At 40.8% G+C, this 24,672-nt stretch overlaps 1 long non-coding RNA gene across 1 annotated transcript in view; it reads right to left on the reverse strand.

The window, feature by feature from the left end:
- Window positions 1-346: 346 nt before the first annotated feature.
- The window catches only part of LOC108448142, a 70,902-nt gene continuing 46,576 nt past the window's right edge, over window positions 347-24,672 (reverse strand). The window contains exon 3 of the long non-coding RNA XR_001863921.1: window positions 347-471. This is a non-coding gene — a long non-coding RNA (uncharacterized LOC108448142). The remainder of the gene's footprint in view (window positions 472-24,672) is intronic.

Below are 24,672 nucleotides of genomic sequence, written 5' to 3' on the forward strand. Positions count from 1 at the left end.
TGGCGCTCCAAAAGTGACGAACCTCATGTCTCGTCTCTGCGCGAGCGGCGGTGGGACCCAAACCACAACAAACAAACCCAGGCACCAATTCTTTTCTCCTCTGCATGATATCTGGAGGGAGATGTTCATAGAGGAGCCAGGGCAGAAGAGGGGCTTTGCCAAGATTGTCTGTAAACGCTCAAACCAGAAAGCAGAAAAGCGCAGAGTCAAGCAACCTATTTGAGCAATGGGAATTGCTATGGGAATATCCAGAAGCTATTTGCCCACAATAAAAAAAACCACCCTAACAGAGTCACAGCCACAGAACATCAGACATTGGAGGGGTAGTTGTTCTTCCCACCTTTAACTCCTTGTTTTTTCTCCTGGGGTTATTGCTGACTGCTGCATTTTGAATTTCAGTAGCTCCTGAGATAATACTGAAGTAAATGCACTTGCCTCCTTAATGCAGCTTCTGAACATGGGGGAAAGTTCCTAAAAAGTGGAAGAAAACAAAACTTGCTGAAAACACAGGGCAAGAATGCTGCCTACATTATCAGAAGCAAAAAGTAAAAGAACCTCTAAGTAGGTTTACCAAGAATCGTTAAGTAGGTTTACAAGAACAAATTGATCAATAAGTTAAAAAGAGAGAGCAAACTGGGGAGATTCCTTTGGTGTTGGGATTAATTCAGTGCCTCCTACAGTCAAAAACTTCTTTGCTCTAATCCCTGTGTGCATCCAGGGTGTACACTGGAGGCTGCAGCCCTCCCTCCATTGCCTGTGGCATGAAACCTTTATCCATATTTTGGCAAACACCTTTACCCTCAAGATGAGGTTGCTTAAATGAATAAGAAAAGATTGTTCATGTTGAATTTTCATTTGATATTTAAGGATATGTCACTACCACCACCCAAGATTTTTTTAGGGCACAGGCAAAGCACTGTCTTAAGTTTTAGTCCTCACTAAAAGCACTCCATCAGACCAGGGGAAGTCTGAAGAAGCTGAAAGACCAGAATGAAATTAGAAAAATAATGTATTATAAGCAAAGTAGATTTCCATGTACACACAGGTAACTCCACACATGGGGCATACAGCACTTCACTACAGTAAGAATTATTCAAGAGTGAGCTAAAGCTATAGAGATTTGCTGCCTAAAGATGTCCAAAAGCCCTGGGAACAAGTCCCATAAAAGTTTACCAGTGGAAACTCTTATTGAGCTTATGCCTAGAAATGAAACTAATGTCCATTTCCTTCAAGAAGGGTGATCTCACTTTTTGTTTGAAGACCTTTAACAGCTTTGTAGGCATTAAATTAATCTTTAAGGACATTTACTAATTTAATATCACAACCACCTTGCTAGACAAACTAAAAGCAGATTGTATATTTATGTGTTGTAAATATATACAAACTAACATCTATAGGTACATGTACACTTATGCACCTAAACTGATTCCCAGCAAGCAGGTATCTGCTGCTGCTTTTCCCTTCAAATTACCTCCAAAAATATCCAGTGCCATTGAAGCTGGAAGTCATAAGTACTTGCAAGCAAAAGGCAAAACTCAAGTCTTTTGAGCTAATCACGAGACCTTAATCCTTTCTTGTACATATGGGATAAAAACACATCAAAGAGCACATGTCAAAGGAAATGACGTAAGTCATCTCCATTATTGGCATTTTATGGAACAGTGAAAGCAGCCCTAAGTAAACAAGAGGCTGGCAGAAACAAGTTAATTTAATAGAGGTGTCATTTTTGAAGATGAGCACTTGTACTCAAGACAGACATATTAGGGTACTTTTCCGAGCGTGAGAGGTTCACCAATAATTACGCAGTGTCCTCTGCAGATTCCACTGAAATTAAAAACTCTCAATTTTTTTGAAAAGTCACTTTCTTGCCAGCAGTCTTAATTTCTCTGGCTGCACCAAGCACACAGACAGGCAATAATTTTTTTGGTGGAAAAAACAGAGTCCTCCAGTGCTCTAGTTCATGTGAGTAAGACATCACAGACCTTCACAGCCCCAAAACTTTAGCACATCACCTGCAAGAACCACCTTCAGCAGCATCTCTCTTATTTGAGGAGGAAAATTCTAAGTATTTTCAGCAAGGCAGATTCTTGCATAAAATTAACGCGTACATAAGGCAGATGTAGAGAATAAATATACACAAAAATCACTGGGATAAATCCATGTGCTTACAGGGAAAGTGTCTCAGGTACCTAACCACTGAAATCAGGGTATGAACCAAGTGCTGCCCTTCAGGGTTTGCAAGGATTTCCCTCAACTGCTTTGAACCTTATCTGCCCTGCCCTATTTCACCACAAACATTGATGCTGTAAGAGGAAGTTACTTCTCTTCGCCTCACTTTTTTTTTCTTTTAAAGACAGTCTGAAAATCAGACGCTGTAAGAGGAAGTTACTTCTCTTCTCCTCACTTTTTTTTCTTTTAAAGACAGTCTGAAAATCAGATTTTTTCCTTTTTGCAGCAAACAGAAGCAGATCAAATATTTTAATCACTCTTGGGTCGTTTGTGCTCATATAATTTCATACCCACATATCTTCAATATTTATAGCAGACATTGAAAAGATTTAACATATGTAGTGATTTTCACCAAGTAACTCCACACTCTCCCTGAATACAAAGATGTAATTTGTCACCATTTATACAACCCGTTAAAAATCCAGCTAGTAATCCATGTGAACAAGTTTCCCCTCTAAGATTTTAATTAAAACACAAATGTCTTGCACACTTCAAATTGTGATATCCTGTACATGTGTTTTAACTACAGCCTGAGCAGAGGGAGGGGTCTAGAAATAAGATTTATTCTCATATCTGAAGAACATCTAAATAATTAGATTAACACCATAAAATACGTATTTTTAAGAAGACTCCAAAATTACAGCTCTACTAAGAAACATGCAAAATAGAAATAAAACATTTAAAGAGTAATAACAGTTGTTGAGATCAAAAATAAAGACTAGCTCAGGACTAAAACTAAATGTGATTTACAGGGCAGCAACTTCATACATTTTAGAAGAAAGTTCATATTCTTTGGAGAATACCAGGAAGAGTTTTTTAAGAAAAGAATCCATAAAACAGGAAATTTGCCGTAAAATTGAAACGGTACCTGACAGGGGATCTAGTGGCTGTTTTACAGGGACTGTGTGTGCTTGCTGGTTCAGCGAATAAAAAAATAAAAAATAAAAAAAAAAAGTTATGATTATGACACATAAGGGATAGAAAGGGCCTCAAAATCTGAGTTACTGAGTAAAAATATAAGTAATACATCCCCATCAGTTTCAGAGCCTTTCATGTTAATGAGAGGTTAAAGCAGTTGCTTTTGGATACTTTAAATTTTGTGTGCATATATTTACACTACAAACTGGTTACAGAAATTGTCTACCAAAGGTCACATTTTGCCTTCCGTTGCTCACAAATAACTCCAATGGAATTCAAGAGGAGTTGTGTGCACGCATCTGAGGGATAGCTGGCCCCAAAATATATTCCTTAAGTTGCTGAAAATCTCCCTAGAACAAAACAAAAGTGATAATAGGAACAGAATATAATAAAATAACTGTGCTCCCTGGAGACCCCAAGACCACATCCTTTGTTTCTCTGCAACATTCCTTGGTAACTTTTCAGCTCTGTCTCTTTTTATTGCCCAAACTCTGCAGTATTCCTGTCCTCCTCCTCATCATCTTCTTTCTTTATCACCAGTCTGCAATTTGTCAGTAACCTCTGTATCTTAAAAAGCAGACTCAAAGCTTTCTCCAGGCCCTCTTTGAGAAAGTGAAGATAGATGTGAAGAGGAGACGTGTTTGACAAACTGACGCTCAGCAACAATTCCTAGGAAATGTGGACAACTTCTTTTTCCTCACTGCTTCTATCTTCTGTTTTATCAAAAACCATGATACATAATTTCTGGAAACAGGGGCCAAGCGGGGTGAGAGGAACTATAAATATCCAAAAAATATATTTATGCCTTCACCCTGTCACTGATGTATGCTCAGCGTGGCTTGAACTACAGGACTTCTCAGGGATGCCTCACATTTTCCCTGGACAGCCAGGAGAGTGTTAGCTAAGACCTGCCAGCAATATTTGCTTATTTGAAGTTGGACTAAAAGTGCAATTCTTAGCACAAATAAATAATGCTACTCTGCCTTACGCAAGCTGTCTGCTGTGCCCTTGATTTTGCAAATTCTTTATTGTATTGAGTAATACTCTGTACATATTACTATTTCTACATACTAAAAATCAGACCAGAATCTCTGAATAAATTTTTACTAGATATAAATCATTTTACTCTTTCCTTTAAACACAGGTTGGGTGAAATTCATCTTAGGAAAAAAAAAGGAATGGTAAGAACTAGTTACGTACTGGAATAAGTTTGTGTAATCTGGCTGTATTTGTGGCTTCTATTTTTCTGCAAAAGAGGTCTCAAATGGTGTCAGTGTATTTCTTCTATTCTCTAATCCTAAGGGAAAGTTGACCTTATTTTCATTTTCCCACTGTCTCAGCCTTTGGTTTGCTGCAAAATTCCAGGAAGAACTTCCTGCAGGAGAACAATATCTGGCACCCGTTGAGCTGACTAAGTGAAGGAGCAGTATACTAAAGGGTAGGTCAGCTTCGAGTAAATAAGGTAAATCACTGTTATCCTGGATACAAGACCTCTGAGGCAGAGCTGCAACACCTTTCAGGAAGCTGGGAAGAGCATGCCGAAGGCTGCTGCTCTCCTAGAAACACTAAATGGACAGAAGGCCATTCTGTCATAAATCCAGTTGCACTTCGGTGCACATCTTTATTCTATTAAAAAGAAAGCATCAGAAATGTCTCCACTGAACTTCAGGCTTGAGAGAGAGGGTTTGCTTGGCTTAATTTGTTTTAGGTTTTTTTAGAGTTTTCGTTAATATTTTTAGTAAATGCATGTACTTTTTGGTGCTATATGGGTGTGATCAAAATAACGCGAGCAATAAGATTGCCAAGATCTGTTGGCAGGTCCCCTCACTGTTTAAGTACTAACATAGATGCACTTTCACAGAATCACAGAAAGACTTGGTTTGGAAGGCACTTTAAGCTCTTCTCATTCCAATCCCCTGCCAGTGGCAGGAAGCCCTTCCACTAGACCAGGTTGCTCAGGGCTTGGTCAATAACACAAGTCTAGGTCAGGGCAGCAAGAGAAAGTCTGTGGTCTCTGACCATCAGTGAATCCACACTCAGCATGGTTTTGCCTTGGTTTCTCATGAGCACTGACTTAGAAAAGAAAAATATGGTGGAGTTCAGTCTGGAAGATGAGTTTATTCTACCTGGAGTACAAACTAAATGTGGAGAAATTTTCCTGCAGCACTCTTGAAGCATGTTCCTTATTTACCTGTCCAGGTCTGGCCACAAAGAAAGTAAAGAACAAAACAAGAAATGTAGGAGAAAGTATAAGAGAAAATGAACAGCCTTCTCTAAATTCTGCCAGAGCAGTTCTGCAAACCCACAGCAGCAAAAGCACAGAGCACAGTGATGGGTGCCATTCCCACAGGACTGGGTCAGGACACCAAACCTGGCTGCACCAACCCTGTCCCTCAACCTCCCCTTTCCCAACTTTGATCCAAACCTCTAACCTAGATCTAAGAAACATTTCCTGATGAAACACATGTAACCAGGTCCTTTTCACCAAAGCCTTGTGCCAGGAGTGGCTCAACATATCCGTAAAGGTATATCTTTATACATCTCCTTATCTCTGGAAATCCCTGAGCTGCAACCACAGGAAGGTGGGAAAGCACATCAGAAAGGTGTCACTCTGCCCACACTCACATAACCCTGCCAGGTAGCTCTACTGGCTCCATGGAAAAGTATGGACAGCACACCTTATCTCTCTTCAGGGTGGCCATTTCCTATTTGCATTTCTGTTCTGGCAACTAAACTGTGACCACAGGCACTGGATACACATGAACCTACTGTATTCCCTGATCCCTTTGGCTCACTCCTTTATTAACACGGACCCTATCCAACCCAAAAGTGGGTTCTGTGCAGCAGAACATTCCTAGTAAACACCCACATCCCATTCAAAACCACTTTCAGAGTTGATACTATTCTTGAAGTCTGTGGTTAATCTGGACTCTAACTTCAATGCTTTTGCAGCAGCTGAAAATCCATTGCTTTAAAGTGTAAAACCAGAAAGGATTAAACGAAATTTAAAAAACAGAGCCTCTTCTTTGAGGCAAACAGGCATATGGTTTAAAATATTTCAGAATTCTAGCTGTACCTGTGAAACATAAGCCTAAGCAGATCACAAGCCTGGGTGCTAGTTAACCAGACTAGTGCAAAAGCCTCGGTGCACTTAAATTAGAAGACTTTCAGGGGAACACATTCCTTTGAGTTGACATTGGCAATCAGATTAAGACACATGGCATCCATGGGGCCATTATACCAAACTCTGTTTGGGAGGGTACAAGTGATCTGCAGAGAGCAGTTGCCCTTGAGATGAAGGCAGCAGCGAGGCAAAATAGACGGATGTATAACAACCACATGTTTCTTGAGGGAAAAGGAGGCTCTGGCAGAGCTCCAGCAAGGGTACAGCAGGCAGCTGTATCTTGCTCTGAAAATGCAGCAACCACCTTCTAGAAGAGGATGAAAAGGGGCTGCTTCCCTGCGTAGAACTCCTTGCAATCTGCAGTTGTGTCTCCGGTGCAACTTTACACCAGTGTTTTATTATTCTCACTAGGGAGGAGCATGCTTCTGCAAATGCATTAGAAGTGTAAATATATTAATGCAATACTTACTCCCAATTAAATAATTTATGTACTCCCTTTATAACTGAAGCATGAAAGAATATGTGGCTTTCTACTAATATTTGAAATGGCAGTGGTTCAAGTAGTGCCACTTTGGGGAGTCGACAAGTTGCAGGTAAAACAGAAGTGTATGATCAGAAGCAGCCATGTTATCCAGGATCCCTGTATTTTGCTGCACTATTACATGTACCTGTGGCTGTATCACACCAGTGAAAAATAAACATCTAAAACACATGCTAAACTTTTAGTGCTTTCCCCCTAAATAGGAAATAGGAAAAAGATATTCCATAGTGCAACATTAAAAATGTATTTTTTCCCCTCCAACTTTTGTGAGAACATGCAGGTCAGACCTCTACAACAGTTCTCCCCAGGCAGGGAAAACCATTTCCTGTCTCTTTTCCCATGAATTTTGTTGCAATTTGCAGGAGTTTGTGGGAAATTTGCCACAATTTGTGGGACGCTTCGGTCCTCTGTGGGAGTTTGCAGTCATGCACCGCTGCAGCCTGAAGATTTTGCTGAGAAGTAGATTTTATGTGGTGTGATTTAAACCCAGAACTTCACGTGAGGATAGAGAATGGCCTTGTTTAATCTGGATCACTGGGAACAAAGTATTGCTGCACACTCACAAAGGTTGAAAATCAGCTGGACAATCAGGAGCCCCATTCATGAGCCATAGGTCAAGAAAAATTAGGGAAAAAGAAAAATGAATCTTCTTCACAAGAAAATCATGGGTTAGAACAGGGAAAAAGCCTGGAGGGAAAAAAGCCCCAAAACTCAATAAAAGAAAATACATTTTAAAAAATCACAGCTAATACCATATCTATATAATGGAGAAAGGAGTTAATACTTTGACTTCGCTTTTTTTCTTGCCTTTCACAAAAAAGCCCAGCTGCTCTCCCATCTCCTAGGTAGCTGATAAGCAAATCTTGCAAATTTTTGGCTCCATGTGATTTCTAAACAGCACAGGAGGAAGAAGCGACCATTTCCACCAGAGCTGGCAGTCTAAGAAAATCTTAAAAAAATTAAAAACAATGAAAAGAAAGGGAAGGATGGGGTAGAGAGAAGTGATGATATGACAAGAGAGAAACCCAAGTAAGTAATATTGAGGACAGGGGGAGTATCAATTCTCCAGGCATTTTTGTGCACAGGCACTGATCAGTGCAAGTGCTTGGTGAGCAGAAGAAAGGAAGAGGACAGTGGCTGAACTGAGGAGTGACAGGGAATGACCCTCCAGGAACACTTTTCATTTACCTCTGAACTCCACTACTCCAACAGCTCTTTAGTTAATATTTGCTCAGGTCAAATGTACCAATACCAGCATGTAGAGACAGGACTTTTTAACTCAGCTTTTCAAAATCTTAAAGCATATTTGGCTTCCTGGAATGATGCTGGCACTTCATTTTCAGAAAGCAGAAACTTATCATCCCCCTGGTTCCTCTATTTCCAAGTATCATGAAAAAAGTAGAAATGCCCAGTGTTTTCCAGTACATATCAAGGACTTTGCCAGTCATAAACCACTAGACTTGCCCACCTCCAGTACTGGACTACAGTAGTTTTGTGACAGACCTACATTCATTCATGATATAGAGACAATTTGAACCTAAGAAGCAGTCTGGTTATAAACAGATTCCAGTATCCTTTTGTTTCTTCACTTTGAGGCTGATTTCTGCTACAACAGTGAGTGGCAATAAAAAAAGAATAAAGAGACTGCTTCACCTTGTAGATTTTAAAGGAGAATGCTTTCCTTGGAATAGAGATAGACCTCTGTTTTCCAGGCACCATCTGATGGGAAAGCTGAGCCCCTCACCTCTGTTTGAGGGAGTTGATGTGATGAGCACCGTAGCTGTTTGCACAGGCAGTTCTAACCACTGTCAGTGGACCATGCTGGGATTAAATGATTTCTACAGATAGGTCAGAAATCCAGTTCACAGACCTTCACAGCATTTGCTCTACATAAATTATTCAGCTCAAATTTCTCATCATCCAAATAAGTTTGGAAACATGCAAACTTCTATGACTATTATTTGATGAGCATCTTGGCAATGATAACTCATTTTGGGGGGAATAGTTTGGAGAAAGGTCCCTCTATCTCTCGAAAAACCAGACAAGGCCCACACTTCACATTCACTTTTTGAAATTTTTAAAGTATTATTTTATTTTACTACTGCTTTACAGAGTACTCCTACATTGCATGCTTTTTTCTCCCCATCTACAGCAAAAGGCACTGATCTGGTACTTAACAAGACAGACAGTTAATAATTCATGTGCTCACGTTAAACCAGGTAATGCCATAAAATGGTGGAACCTGCTTTTTAGTTAATTTTTAAATAGTCCTTCTGAATGCTGAGGGGACTGCAAGCACCTCAACAGTATGTAATATTAACACATAGAAAGCTACATTTATATAACATTTATGTGACAAATCAACAAAAGCACAAAAATTCAAGAGGCAAATGCTCCATCCATAGCTCATTCGTAGACTTTTTGCTACCACACACACATGCATAGAGGAGCCAGACAGAGCTGTGAAACCCATGAGGCACAGCAGAGTAAAGCAGGGCATGACTGGCTTATCCTCTGCTTCCTCTGCACTTACACACTTGGGTCAGGCACTTGTGAGACAGCGAGTTTTGTTTCACTATTTAAAAAGATGAAAAACCAAAGCCAAACACCAAAACAGGAAAAGCTTAGAACGTTCCTTTTAGAACACCAGAAACTTGGCTTTTGCTGCTGTGTGGGCAGGAGCTTCTGTCCCTCGGAAGCCCCACTACATCACTATCCCTGCACAGAGTGATGGAGCAGTTCCTTGCACAGCACGGGGGCTTCAAAATCTACAACTTCATAGAACCCTAAAATGCTTTCCAGTGGGTTTGGAAGGGACACCAAAGCTCATCCAGTCCCACCCCCTGCCATGGGCAGGGACATCTTCCGCTATCCCAGGTTGCTTCAAATCCCATCCAGCCCAGCCTTGGACACTTCCAGGGATCCAGGGGCAGCCCCAGCTTCTCTGGGCACCCTGTGCCCGGGCCTCACCATCCTTGCCATGAAGAAATGCAATGGACAATGAATATGCCTCCTACAAACCAGATCATAACACCCCTAGGAAGTTCATCCAATGGTCAGTGTTTCTTGACTTGGTTTTATCATTTTCATATATAAATACAATTTTTCAGGCACTGCACCTTCCCTGGGAGAGTGTGTTTGGTTTAAATACCAAAAACATCACAAACCAAATAAAATAAGCTGTCTTCATCTCATAATAATTCAGTTTATGAGCAAGCCCTACTAAGCCGGGTGGAAATGCTTTGTCAGAAATACAGCTGCTGTAGTAGACTTCCAAGGATGCCACATTTAACTGGATTACAGGTATTTCTGGGCAGACATCCTCTCCAGTCACCCAAGCAGAAGAACCAACATGCTGCCCATTACCATTGCTCCATTTCCCTCCCACCACGCATTAGGAAGCAGCACCTGGAAAAAGCCTTGCTCAGATGGACTTTGCAGGGAAATTTCAGTGGCTTGACTTCATATACACCATGAGCACACACTTGCAAGGATGGAGCCATGCAGGAGAAAATACACCATCATGCAGAGACTGGGCCAAAATGGCTCCAGCAACCGAATTTCCTCACTTGCCCAATTCCCTTCGCTCAGGGAAGCCAAACCACCACACAGGATCTGCGACTGAGACCAACTCGAAACAGAGCTCGACTTGGAAAACAAAACCGATTGTCACAGACCTTTGGAGCCCTCTTAATAGCAACTGACAGCTTTCCCCCCAAGTAGAAAAATTGCCATTTTCAAATAATTACTTTCTGCTTTTCGAATTCAAAAAAGATGCATATTTTGAAGAGGAAAACCTGCTTTAAGATGCCTGCATGACTCTACCTATGAGGTGCCACCATAATAAACTGTCATTCAAAGGACAGCAAATTTACATAGCCTGCTAATGCATGGTAATACATGTAATATAACTCAGCAAAAGGCTGAATGAGATGAAGTGATTTCCTTGGCTTGGGACCGCCCAGATGAGGGTGTTATTATCACACAAATTAGTATGGCTTGAATGTCTCCCTTTAAAGATATTAGGATAACAATAAAGACAGTTCACCCTCATGTGACCTGCTTCTTCCATAACATTTAACACAGCCAAATTAAAAGTGCAAATCCGTTACCACTGCATATAAAAAATAATGTACCTCATATTATTTTAGGACTCTCTCTTTTTCTTAAGGGAAAAAAAAAAGTAACAGCTAAGTAACATGTCCTTTCAACTGGAAAAGAGATCAAGTTCTTTGAACAGGTAAAAAATTAATTAGGAAAATGTAAGTTATGTCAACTTTAAATAAAACCCACCTAATTAAGGATTTGTGGTATCCATACATCATCGTTCACTTCATGCTGCAACAATTTGTCACTTTTCTGTGTTTATTAAGACTGTAATTTCTCATACACTTTGTAAATGGAATAGGAATATGGGGGAGGAGTTGAGTTCTCACTATTTTTTGACAATATCCATTAAAGATGATTTGCGTATTAAAATTCCTTTTATATCCTCCCTATGCAGGATCGAGTTTAAAGTACAAATTATTCACAGCATTATATGCCTGGAGAGTAATTATTCTGCTCCACTGCCCATCATCACTGTACTCACAAGATGGGGAGAAGTGGGTCAGCAACAACAAAAAGAAAGCCCAAACTTTGTGGCCAGTAATTTTGAGGTTAACAAAAATCTTTGTAGCAATTCCTAGAGACCAACCAAAGGACACCGTGCAGAGCCAGGTTCTTAACCTCGGTGAACTCATACTGCTCCAAACAAAACTTGAGTTAGATTGAATCAAGCAGTTGTGAACATGGCCCATGACAGGTAACATGGGACAAAACTGAGTATATTGGGTGTGATGGGTTTAACTTGTGAGAGTGGCTTTTATCTCTGAGCTACTGTTTGCCAGAGAGGAGGAGGAAAGGACACTGTGCTGCTCTGTCACACTACATGGGAATAAAATCTTGGCATTTGGTGCCATTCAAGAAGTCCTAGCACCTTCTGCCAGAAGGAGACATACATCCTGTTATGGCAAACCCAGTAATCAGTGGAAAAGTACGAGAGGGTCACTATGACCTAAATTTTCTTGATATCAGTGTGAATAAAGTTCTTAAATTTGCTGGTTTGAAATGCTGAAATATTGACAGAGCATAAATTACACAGCCTTCTCTTAAACTGCTTGCTTTACCTACTAGTACCGTATGACAGAACCAATAATAAAATATGTTTTTATCAGAAATGCTACATGAGAAATGTTGTAGAAATCAGCGTTGAATGCACTGCTTTACCCAACTATGGCTTCCCTGCTCCCCTTCACAAAGGCCTCACACATGCACCCCCCTCCTCAACTTTCTTACCCCTTAAAAGCAGACAGAAGCTCTAGCACTGAAGCAGATGGACTCTGAGTCTGGGCTCAGCTTTTAACCCCCAAATTAAGCAAAGAGCCGAAGTGAAGTGTACCCCACTCAAAACGCTGGCTTGGCTCCAAAACCCATAGTTTGTCAACCCCAAATCAGCCCTTTTGGGAACAAAAATCACAGAGGATATTTTAATATGAAGCAAGTTGCTTTGCTGTCCATGTACAGCTTTGTGTTCCTGACTTCACACATCTAGCAAGAGATTTTCCAAGTACAAAGGGCAGTCAAGCCCTCAACACCATTGATCTGCAGCAGAAATAGGCCACCTAGCTAAACCTCCTGCATTTAAATATCCCTCGCCTAAACCTGAAAACGATGACTACTGTTCCCCCTCTCTCATCATAAGCTTCTTATCCCAAAGGAGAAACATCAAAAGAGAAAGACCTTAAAACATTAAACAAACACAAACTGTTCGACTTGCGTTTTGTAATAAGAAAAAAAAAAAAAAAGGAAAATTTAAGACAAAGCCAAGTATTTCACCAACCCAGGAAAATAGGATGGTGTTAAGCTCTAGGTCAGGATGTTAATGGTGTTAGAACAAGTCCTAGGGCTAAGGTTAATGATGGTATCTTCCATCATAATCCTAAATGTAAAATACTTGCTATTATTAGAATCTTTTATTCCTAATCCTGTTAAATTTCTACTCTCACAGTGACTTGGAGAGTCAGAGAAGTAGAGCACAGGTCAAATGACTCCTCTGTGCTAGAAATTTTTAATTCAAATGGAGGTTGTTCTTTTTTGTGAGTGTGTAAGTTAATTTTCATTTACTCAACTCTTCTTCCTTCCCCTTTAATCAAAACTAAAATATTTGCCAAGAATGAGAAGCCAATGAAAAAAGAAAAAAAAGCCTTGAGACTTTACCTCTGACTGTAGCCTTAGGTGAAAATCAGGGAATATTTGAGAAGCAGGAAAAGGAGGACAGTGCCCACTCAGTGAGCATTCACCATGCTGCAGTGACAGTGATCACTGGCTGTGTTAGTCCCTGACTCAGACCCAGCAACCTCAAGTTTCCAGAAGCATCTATTTCATCTTCAGCAAACAAGGCTCCTTCATAGCTCTCACAACAAAAACATCTTGAGGAATGCTGCCAACAACCATCCCAGAGGAAAGGGGGCTGTCATGAAGCACTTGCCTATCTTCATCCCAGCACCAAAGACTCAGCTCTGGTGTAAATATGGCTATAAGCAATACAAAACTTTACACAAAGGACCAAACAATCCTTCCAAACAATCAAATCATACACTTATGGCTTCAAACATTATTGTAAGTATTACCTAGATGATATTTTTACTTGGAAAGAATAAGCTTATGTAATTACCTAAGATTGTAGGTGATAGTATAGTCCACACTCCTTGATCTCAACTGAATTGCTGCCCAAAGGAGCTGTGGTAGCCCCATCCCTGGAAATGTCCAAGGCCGGGTTGGATGGGGTTTGGAGCAACCAAGTCTAGTGGGAGGTGTCTCTGCCTATGACAGGGTGAGTGGAACAAGCAGATCTTTAAAGTTCCTTCCAACCCAAACCATTCTATGATTTTATGATTCTATGAATTCAGCAGTAATTCTTCAGAAAAGGTCCTTTTTCTGTATTTCAGATGTCAGACTATTTTATCCTCTTCTCCTAAGCCTCCTAAGACATTCAAGAAGAAATCACCAAGACACACACCAGAATCATCCCACTAAAATCAGCAGCAGGTGGGTATTTACACCCCCAAACTGCGTAACTGCGTGGTTGAAAACTCATTTGCACTTGCTATTACCTAGTTTATGCACACATGGACAGAACCTGTGCTCTCTGGGTTGTGGGCAAAAGTTCTGCGTGGATCTCCAATGCCAGGTTTGCATCACTTCCACAGCAGCTCTGTTGGGAAGGTGAACCCACAAGCATCCGTGTGTGAACCTTTGATCTCTTATAAAAAGCCACAGAGGCAAATTGCAGCCCAACTGCAATCACTCCTTCTACCATTACAGAGTCTACAATATTCTGTTAAAGAGGTGCTGCTTGCAACATAATATATTTTAAAATTATCAAAGATGTTTGACTTTAAGAAAACCAGTTTGGAAAAATATGAAACTGCTTCAGTGATTTTTAAAAGTAATATGCTATACATTGGTATAGTCCAGAACTGAGATCAGTTCCAAATTAAAGCACCTATAAAACATCTGTAGTGCTCTGATAGTTTTAAATCACTTTACACCGCTGAAGTCCAGATTCCCTATCACTTTCAAGCTGAAACACTTATGATAAATTTGAAGAGCTCTAATAATTTTAAATCATTGTGTATTGCACATGCTCAGAACCTTGATCACTTCCAAATTCAAGGGCATATAAAAATTTGAAGAGCTTCAATTATTTTAAATCACCATGTGCAGTGTATAGAGTGATTTAAAATTGTTGTAGTGCTTCACATTTTTTTAAGCACTTCAGTTTGGAAGCGAGTCAAGAAGCATTCCAGCCTTGCAACTCAAGACACACTGGACTGGTTTTAAAATGCAGCACTCCTCAGAATTGGAAATCTAAAGGAAAAAACCCTTCTGCATTTTTGGGTGGGTTTGTGGGGTTTTTGTTTTGTTGTTTTTTTTTTTTTTTTTTTTTTTTTTTTTTTGGGAGGTGGCACAGGCAGGGCAATTAAAATAATTAGTATGCCCTTTAAGAAGAATGGAGAGAAATATCATGGGGTTTTGCATCAGAAAAAGAGGAAAGACATTAAAAAGAAAGTTTGAAAAATTGCTTGAAAGATTGGATTAGGATTTTTCTTGCATTTTAGCTGGACTGTACAGAGCTAAACACTGAAAACTCCCGTTTCTCCATCCTCACATCTGACAAAAATATCCTTTTAACCAATACATTTTTCACCCCTAGTCCAAGATCCTCTGCCCTGAACTGCTGCTCTAAGGATTACCACTCTCCAGATTTTGGGACTTCCCTGGAATTTAGTTCGTCTTGCCCTATTTAACTTTCACCTTCAACCAAGAACTAGTTGATGCTTCATTATAACAGTCCTTGGGAATATCTAAGATGCCTACCAGCAGGTAGGAATTCTAAACTGGTAAGAACTATGAGTTTACTAGCTGGTCTAAGCTGGCAGGAAGTCCCTACTAGTGTGTAGAAATCTATAAATGATTTGAAGCAAATAATATAAATGAACTGCCAGTATGGACCAGCACTTCCAAACCCCCAAGCCAGCAAAGCATCCATGATAACAGTGACAGACCCAGGCCATGATGCTGAGACACCCCCAGCCCTCCCATCCTGAGCTCTTCCCAGCTATTTTTAGTCATCCCACTTCTTTCTGAAAGAGAAAAAAAAAAAGTGACTTTGTGGAGGGGCAGAGAGAGGTTATTTGTTTAACTTTGTGGTCGTCTCTGTTGCCTGTAGGTCTGCGTGTGGAGCCGGCCAGGCAGTGCCTGGGAATCGGGGCGTTCTTCATAATTCTGCTTCAGTGGAAACATACTGTCCTGCAGTTAGCAGGAGAAAGGGAAAAAGAGCCTGAAGGCCCTGGAATAATTAAGCGAATGCAGTGACAGCTGTGGCAGGTCCTGGGCAGGACTGGCTCCACTGAGCTGAATTAATGGCATCAACAGCCCAGCATCTCCATTAACATTTGATCATTAATTATTACCCTCTGACAGTGAGATCTGAAACCTTCTTATGAGTGGCCTGTTATTAATCTACCTTACCTGCCCTGAAAATCAGGCAGCTCTCCCACCTAAACAGAGCAGCTCTGCTTTGTTTTTACCTCCTTTAAAAAGAAAACAACAGTTGCTTTCAGGGTTAGGTTAGAGAATAATACCCACAGAGCTACTTTTAAATTAAATAGGTGCATTCTTAAAGCATCAGCAACATTCCTGGCGTGTTCTTGTGTTGACTTAAACATAATGGTTACCTCATATACGTTCCTGGCTGCCTGCACTTCACATCCTCAGAGGGAAGAGCCACAAGTGCTGCCTGTCATAACCAAATGAAGGGCTCAAAATGAGGGGTTTGAGTTGTTCTTGTGCTTGTTGGGTTGTGAGGATTTTTTTTAAAGCTCTGCACAGCTGAGAACATCAGCTTCCTAAGCAGTGCAGCAGCTGATTTATCAAACCTAACTCACAGACCTGCTGTCATCAGAAGACCCATTGCGGAAGCTAAGCAAAACCTGCATCTTTGGAGAAAAAAGGCAAATAAGTGTAAAAAAAACCCAAAACCCTAGGTTTTTTTTTAAAGTGGAAAACAATAGTGAAGGCCTAATTATAACACTAAATTTGCATTTAGCAACCTTTGTACAGCCATTTGTGTCTCTGTCTTGCTAAAGGGGAGTTATAGAACTTAAGGGGGTTTTTATTTTTTTTTTTTTTTTAAACCACCAGAACTTGTTAGTCCTATGAATACCAGTCAGGAAAAATAGAAGTGGGGGGAAAAAAGTAAATCTAATTCTGTCCTCGCTGCTGTAAATCAGAAGTGAACCTTTCCCAGCCAGAGAGCACCAGGTTTGCTGCAGCATCACATGGGGTCCATGGAACTTCCCCCTCCACCATCCACCCTCCTCCCTCCTCACCCCCTCCTCTCCTTGCAGAAGGAGTTGTGAGTGCTGAATAGAGACCAAATCAGATTAGTTGCCTGTTTGACCTTTTCTCAAAGCACAGGGCTGAGGAAGGTGCCCAGGCCAGGTCCCTTGCAGCACAATGGCTTTTCTGATAAGAGAGGCAAATGGACATGAGCAACGAGGACCTCATGAGCTACGGGGGGAGGAGGATGGAGAGAAAGAGGAAGAGTGTACAGGTGGCCTGAAGCCACGCAGCCTGCTGCCCTCGTGTGCCTGAGCTGCCTGGCACTGACAAGAAGACAAAGGGGCCATGCTGGAGGTTGGAAAAGGATTGGGTTATCCCCCAGCACACAGAATCACAGTCCCCAGGGCATCACCAGGGACCCACCACACCCCACTGCAGGGCAAGGGAAAAAGTCATCCTGTGAGCATGGTCTCTGTGTGAGCAATTTCTCGGGCCAGACAGATTTGGGATAAAAATTATAATTATTAAGAATATTCTTGGCATTTCTCACCATACCCCCAGTAAAAGAAAAAAAAAAAATTAAAAAGATTAAAAAAAGTTTTCTACATGTTAAGACACTATCTCCTCTTCAGAGGCAGAGCTTCTCAGGCTGTTTCAGAGCTAACATAATGGGATATGTATTTTCAAAGGGGGCTGTGTTTCAGACCAGATGGTTTCTGTCTTCTCATAGAGAAACAGAGACTACACAGTCGCAGCAGTGTTCAGCACTGAGGCAGTGGCACCCACGTTTTGGGGACAGACAAAAGGATGATTCGTGAGAATCTCTGCGTAACTTAGGAAAAAATTGTTTCAATCCCTTACTGCCACAGTTTGCTGTGAAACTGGGTATCATATATCTCCAGTGATCACGCAAGCCTTATTCTGGTTTCACAAACACACCTATTAAAAGAACAGTGTGACAGTGTGCCCAGATTAGCCAAATAACGGGCAGTAACTCTCCCACAGCCCTGAATTTTCAGGAATTGCCAGTATTTCACTATTAAGCTATATCTTTCAACAAAGGGTTTGTTTCAACAAAGGGTTTGAAGCATTCTTCAAGAAAACAAACAAAGTTGCTCCTTTTTATAGCCTGGGGAAAAAAGTGTACCTGAAAAATAAGAGCTAGGCTTTTCTTTATTGTGGATAGCTGATATTTGCAATTTAATTTTCCAAAATGATTAATTCCTCTCTGCCCTTGGCTTTTGCTGGGAAAGTGACATGCACTGTTTCAAGCTGTTGTGACTGTACCTCACCGGGGTAACCTATAATAATAAATATTTTACCTGAGTGTCCCTCACTTAAGCAGGAGTGCTCTGCAAGTCTGGGAGGTGCAAGTGGATGAGTTGGTTCCAAAGCAGGAAACAGAGACAATGAGGCAAAAGTCTCAGTTACGGCATGCATGAAAAGTCAATGTTTTTGCATTGACCTTTCACTTCCAAAGGTGAGGCTGGAATGGATTTCTGTAACCCTACAGGGAGTTTCACTGCTTTCAGACCTTGCAGGTATTTGGGAGGTTATTAAAGAAAACACCCACACCACAAGATGAGAGCTTGCATGGAAAACTTGGGATAATTAAAATGCCTAGCCAGTTTTGCCCTCTGCCTTTCTGGTGAAGTGTTTTAATGAAGGGAGGACTATTTCACTAATAAAAATCTCCATGCAAAGTTATTCTACATATTTACATAAGCTAAAAATTTTAATAGTTTTTCCATTGCCAGTAAAACCCTCTCTTTTCCTTGATGTCTTGGTATAGTAAAAATTACAGATTAAGCATTTTCTAATTTGATTTAGTGAACAGATGCATTCTTTGCAGAACAGGTCAAATATCCCGTTCCAAAACTCCCTAACATCATGAAAGCATCACACAGAGCATCTTAGACTGAAATACATTAACGAATGCAAACAAATTTGGAATCAGAAATATGCTTAACTAGCCTGAAATAACCTGATTAGCTGGAGATCCAGTGCTCATTTTCCACAGACACTGACAACATTCATTTTTATTACTCTCTTCCAGAATAAATTTGTGTCCTAGAGTTACCCGTGCTGATGGGAATATAGCGTGTAAGGAAGACACCTTGATTAAAGCACTGCACATCAAGCTGCAACAAAACAAAGAATGTTTGACATCCCCCACCACACCCTGTGGATAAACAAAACAAGCTGAAATAAAACACAAACAACCCCTACACCACCTAGAATGTGGGAACAAGACAAATGGGTGAACATGGCTCTAAAGGGCATGACCAATCAGATCAACTCTATAAAGATCTTCTCCAGGAAATCTGTTTCTGCAACTTTAATCAGCCCAGAGTTCAGATGATGTGCAAAGCTCCAGGCACACGTGGCCAAATTTTCACAAGTATTCCATAGATTAGCTATCACCCCAGCAAATCCTTCCTTTTCAGCTGTTCTTGATCCATAATGCTGAAGTATAATTAATGCCACATATGAACTTGATATACTCAATTGTTATGAATAGCAGAGATTTACCAAAGCAATCAGAATATTATTTGCATTGGGTTTTTTTCTACTGGCTTTACAAAGAGCTGTGCTGTGTTGCTTTGGATTGGTATTAAAACAAAAGGATCAGGTTATCCTCTAATTGCACTGAAGTTAGAGATCTGAGATTCATGCAGAGAAAAAACCCTGATGAATAGCTTGAACCCAGTTCAAATATTTGGTGCATTTAGAGTGAAATGGGTATTTCCTCAAAGTAAGCAAGTTGAATAATTAGTAAGTCCCTAACCAAGCCAAGAACTTCCCATTTCTTTCTCCAAAACACCATACTTCCCAAATAGTTTGAAGAGCAACAATATGCAATGTGTAATTTGAAAACCTTAACTAAGCAAAGTAGAGAAAAAAAAAAAAAAATAGATATCTTCACATAACTTCTCCAGTATGGAGAACCTTCAAACATACTCCTGTTCCTAAAGAGAATCTGATTGTATTTTAAAAAAATAAAATTGTTAATCGTGTTAAAGATTTGGCAAAAACCCAGAGAGTTGGAAAGTAAGTCTCCAGTTTCCATGTGCTATTGGATAAATATAGCTGAGTTTTACATATTCCAAATATAACAGAAAACATCTCACTCCCTCTGGATCACCGGTGGAAGCAAGTAGGCTGCACCTGAGGGTCAGGTCCTGCTCTGACATTTCTCAGAACAACAAGGATGAAATTCCAGGCTCAGCAAAATTTGGATCAGTTATGAGAGGATGTCAGATCCTAGACTTGTGTCTTCTTCTTATGCCTGCTGTTTAAGTCACAATTTTTGGAGCTATAGCTGCAAAATCATCATGATGTTCATTAACAAGCATGTGTTTTATTTAAGAGGCCCAGATAATGGTTCTTTAGGACAGCCTCACATCTCGTGCTGTGGGAACATGCCAGCCAGCCAGCCACGAGTCAAGCCTTAAGCCAAGCCTTAGTCATAAAAGAAAATCTTGGTCCTTAATAATAAATCATCAAGAACATGTTTTTCATATAACATGTATTGTGCCAGCCAATAGCCCTCTTGTCACTTTGATGCCAACCAAATGAAATACAGATTAAACAAATTAAATTTCCTCTGCCATTGAAAGCAAACCAGGACAATGCATTCTAAGCACTGTGTGGTGTCATGGGAGGAGAGTAGGGCATAGGGTAACAGACAGACTTGGATTTGCATTAACCCATCACAGGGCACTCTGTCAGCTTATTCACATTTCTTCTTTGCTCCACATGGTGCCAAAGCACTGTAGGACCACCACAGGAATAGATCTGTGAGGACACAGAGCAGATGAAACTTTGCTTTCAGCCTCATCTGGAGAGACAACATTTTCTGAAAACTGCAGGGTGTTATCTACTTCCCCTGTAAATGCTTAATCACTTATGATTGTGCATTAGGACAATAAAAACGATACCAGAAGCTTCTATGGCTTGGAAAACTTCATCACTCCTGCAGAAACCAAGGCCATGCACTTTGGCTTTAGCTGGTAGAGCTTCACTGGTAAGAAAACTCATGGGCCAAGTATTTCCCAATCTCTAGGCTGCTGCACACTGTCCAGATTCATCCACTGACTTGACTTGGGTTTGACCCATAGCCAGAGATTCACAGCCCACAATCAGTGGAGCCTCCTGAATCAATAAGAACGGCTGTAGAACATCAGAAACCACATTCTCAGCAGCTGCATCCCCAAAATCTGTTGCTGTTTCCAGCCCTTAACCACCTATGCTCACTACAGCCCATGTGTTAAGCCTCCGAGTGTTGTCACATTACTTAATTTTTCTTGACAAAGAGCCTTTCAGAAATGGGGCAAATCCATCTGTGCAGTGTTAGTGCAAGTGCAATTACAACAAGAACCACCTCTGTCCTCTTTCCTCTTAACAATCAGATCCATAGGACTATAGAGGCTGTCAAGATCCACTTTGTAACAATCTAATTTTCCACAGCTTCCCTTAGTCAGATGCTGTAAGTTGGCAAACAGCAGGTAGTAACTCCAGAAAAACACATCTCGAGGGTGCCTGAAAACTGTATTTCTCTCAGATTACATACCAGACAGTAAAACTGCATCCTGCATCTCAAACCACCCAAAGTGACCAGTTATCAGATCAATGGGCAGCGCTCTTGCACAATTACACTTGCAACTCACATGTCACTGCACGGAAATTCCTGACTTTCTACTTCTTCAAGCTTTCCCTTCATTTATTATTTAATAAATTGCCCATAGGAGCTTTAATTGTAAACATTTGTTAAAGATATCAAACCTAGAAATGTGCTAGAATGTTTCCCACCTCAAGCTTTAATGGGTTTACAATACCTTCAGCCCATATGCTTCAAAAACGTTATCCTCAATTATGTAACAGGAGGTGCTCTGCTGATATCTGTTAACAGCTAGAACAGCTGTGGTTTTCTGCTTTTTTGCACTGCTCAGGAGAAGCAGCAAGTTCAGCTTCCTTTTTTTTTTAATTTGGTTGCAAAACCTCCAAGCCGAACAGGTGTGTGCAATCACGAACCACAGCGATGAGCCCAAACTGCTGCTCTTCTAAAAATTCCACCAGTTAGTGACACACACTGGTCAAGGTTGCACAACCTTGTTTTCCACAGGCTGTTTCTGATGATTCATTGCCCTCACGGAGGTGAGTTTCAATTATCGTTAATACTTTTTTTTTCTTGTACTGTACTAAGAACTTCCTCATTTTCATCTCTTCTCCTCCTCCCCCCAGCTCTCCTAATTTAAGTGAGTTTTCTTGTTAATCAAGAAACTTACCTTGAACATTAAAGAAAAAAATCTCCCTATGTGTGCCCAGAGCAGACTATAACAGCAGAACATTTTCTATATCATTTTATCCTCATTGGGCTCTATGAAAATGCTCCTTCATTCTTTCACCTCTCACTAACAATTGGCAGCAGCCAAACACTTTGTGATGTTGTGGCATTGCTCTGCAAAGGGCACTTGAGCTACCAAACTAATTTCACATATAGGTGAGCTTATACTTCCACTGGTTTCTAAAGAAAGAACATGACATGAACTTGACTGCCTCATGTTCCTGCAATTCCTCATTCCCTAATTTTTTTTGTAATTTGAGGTCTTCTCACTTAATCTTAACAAAAGAAGAGTTGTGGAAAAAAAGAAAAAAACAGAACCAAAACACACCAGGAAAAGCTTAAACTTAAGGAGCCAAATTTCTTATCACTTTTTTTGTCAATGTAACCTCCATTTCCTTTCCCTAGGTCTCCATCCCCACCTAAGTGTCAACACACAACTGTAAATAAGAGGAAATGTGTGGAAAAAACTGGGTCTTCAGGAGGTCAGACGACACCAAGAGCTGCAATTGTGAAAGCTGACATCAGACAGATCTCACTTTTATGTCCTCACAAATTCTGTCTGCAAATACATCAGACACTTTGTTTTAGAAAAGGTAATAACAGCTGCTTCCCAATGGAGAGACAGGAGCTGGTGCCTCCAGTGCTGCTGTCTCTGCTCAATGTGCCCTAAACACCCTGTGTGGGTTCCTACAAATATTCAAATAAGGCATCACTCGGGGCAAAAATAGGTTTTCCTTCTTTACGGACACTGGGCTTTCACAAGGTTTTCCAAACCTACGTGTTTACAGGCACATCCTTCCCCATGGAGCCGCCACACCAGAGAGGGAAGGGCTTCAGAAGGAAGGGGTTGAGCCTCCCTCCACTCCTCCATCTGCTTCCCTTCACCCTACTCATGGTTTCCAAGAAGTCTGGGCTGGCTGGCACAACAGAGGGAGGCAGGGGAAGCTCTGCTTGGTGTTGCCTGCAGAGCTTGAGCAATTCTGGAGATCTCAGAAGCACTTACAGTTTATCAACACACACTTCGTATCTAAGGAGATTAAGGTTTATCCAAAGGTTAGGTGGCAGCAGAATGTAGAACCTAGGTCCAAGTTTTGGATTTCAAGGGGTAAATCCCAGACAGACACTTAAGATCAAGAGTTTTTCTACAGGAAAAACCTACGAAAACTCAAAAATCCCACCTGGCATGTACTTGTATTTTTAAACATCTAGTCATCCTCAAGGACCTAAACACATTCCTTGCTGGAAGTCCTCAGAAAGATGATGCTGAAAGGATCTGGATGCCCTGTCCTGGGGTCTGACACCTTAGTGGGGAACACATTTCCCACAACTCTCTCAACACAGCACAGAGAGCTCTGTCTTCCACACCCCTGTGGACATCTTGCAAGTCACGTGTGCTGACACTCTGCAAAAACAAGGTTGTTACAAAGCAGCCACACCAAAATACAAGACCATGAGGCCTATTTCAAGGGAAGCTGGATGGCAGCATCCAGGACATTTAGAAAGAAGGAACAGAAACTTTTTTTCTCTGAACTTTTCCTTTGGAGCCTCATGACTTCAGATTTTGCAAGTGCATAGGGAAAGATACATGCACATCGAGAACCTGTGATTCACTAGGCTGCAATCTGTAAATTTAACTCCTGAATCACAGGACCTATAATTGTAAAATGATTTTCTACCAATTTTAGAGTCAAATAGCCAAGGAGAAAATATATATCCAGAGAAACAACCATCAAGGTGTGTCAGACTCCTCTTTTCTACAAAGAAGGGTATAAAATGACTGATTCATCATGTAAATTCTGAAATTCAACACTGGCCACTGCAACTTTCTACTTAACAGCAGAGACAAAAATAAATCTCCTTGATAAAAGCAATGGTCTGTATATTGCTCATCTGTGGAAGACACTGCAGCAAGACACCAAGCCCACATTTAACAGCTTTCATGCACTGACCTGATTCTTAATGGATGTTTTAATAGATGGTAGTCTGTGTCCTTACATATAAAATAAAATATCATCACCATCATCTTTACTTCAGAAGTTATTACAAGCTCCCTTAGATGCATATTGCACTCATGGAATGCTTGCAACAGGATCACAGAACGGTTTGGGTGGAAGGGACCTTAAGATTCATTCAATTCCACTCCTAGCCATGGTCAGGGACACTTTCCACTAGAACAGATTGCTCCAAGCCCTGGCCAACCTGGCCTTGAACACTTTCAGGGATGGAGAATCAACAGCTTCTCTGGAGTCTCATCACCCTCCCAGGGAAGAATTTCTTCCTGGGGTCATGTAAGGGGTTTGCATGGCCTGGTTTTTGGCAGCAGGTGTAGCTTTACCAGCACAATTGATTATGGGAGACGTTAAGAGCATCAGTCAAGCACCCGCAGTGCTGCTCATGTCACCCACCTTCCCTTTCCCCTCACACAATACCCATACATTTTAAAAAGGTGTATCAGACAAAACATAACTCACAGCCCTTTACTGACACAGGAACATGAGCTTTCCTAGGCAGTAAAATACACACTGGGGAAAAATGGCATGCATGATGTAGACAGATTATCTTAAATATCAGGTGTAAAATTACTTCTTCAGCAGTCATAGAATGACTTAAAGTCTGGTCGCCTCA

The sequence above is a fragment of the Corvus brachyrhynchos genome, unplaced genomic scaffold, assembly GCF_000691975.1.
Source record: "Corvus brachyrhynchos isolate BGI_N302 unplaced genomic scaffold, ASM69197v1 scaffold126, whole genome shotgun sequence".
In the NCBI taxonomy this organism is placed as follows: domain Eukaryota; kingdom Metazoa; phylum Chordata; class Aves; order Passeriformes; family Corvidae; genus Corvus; species Corvus brachyrhynchos.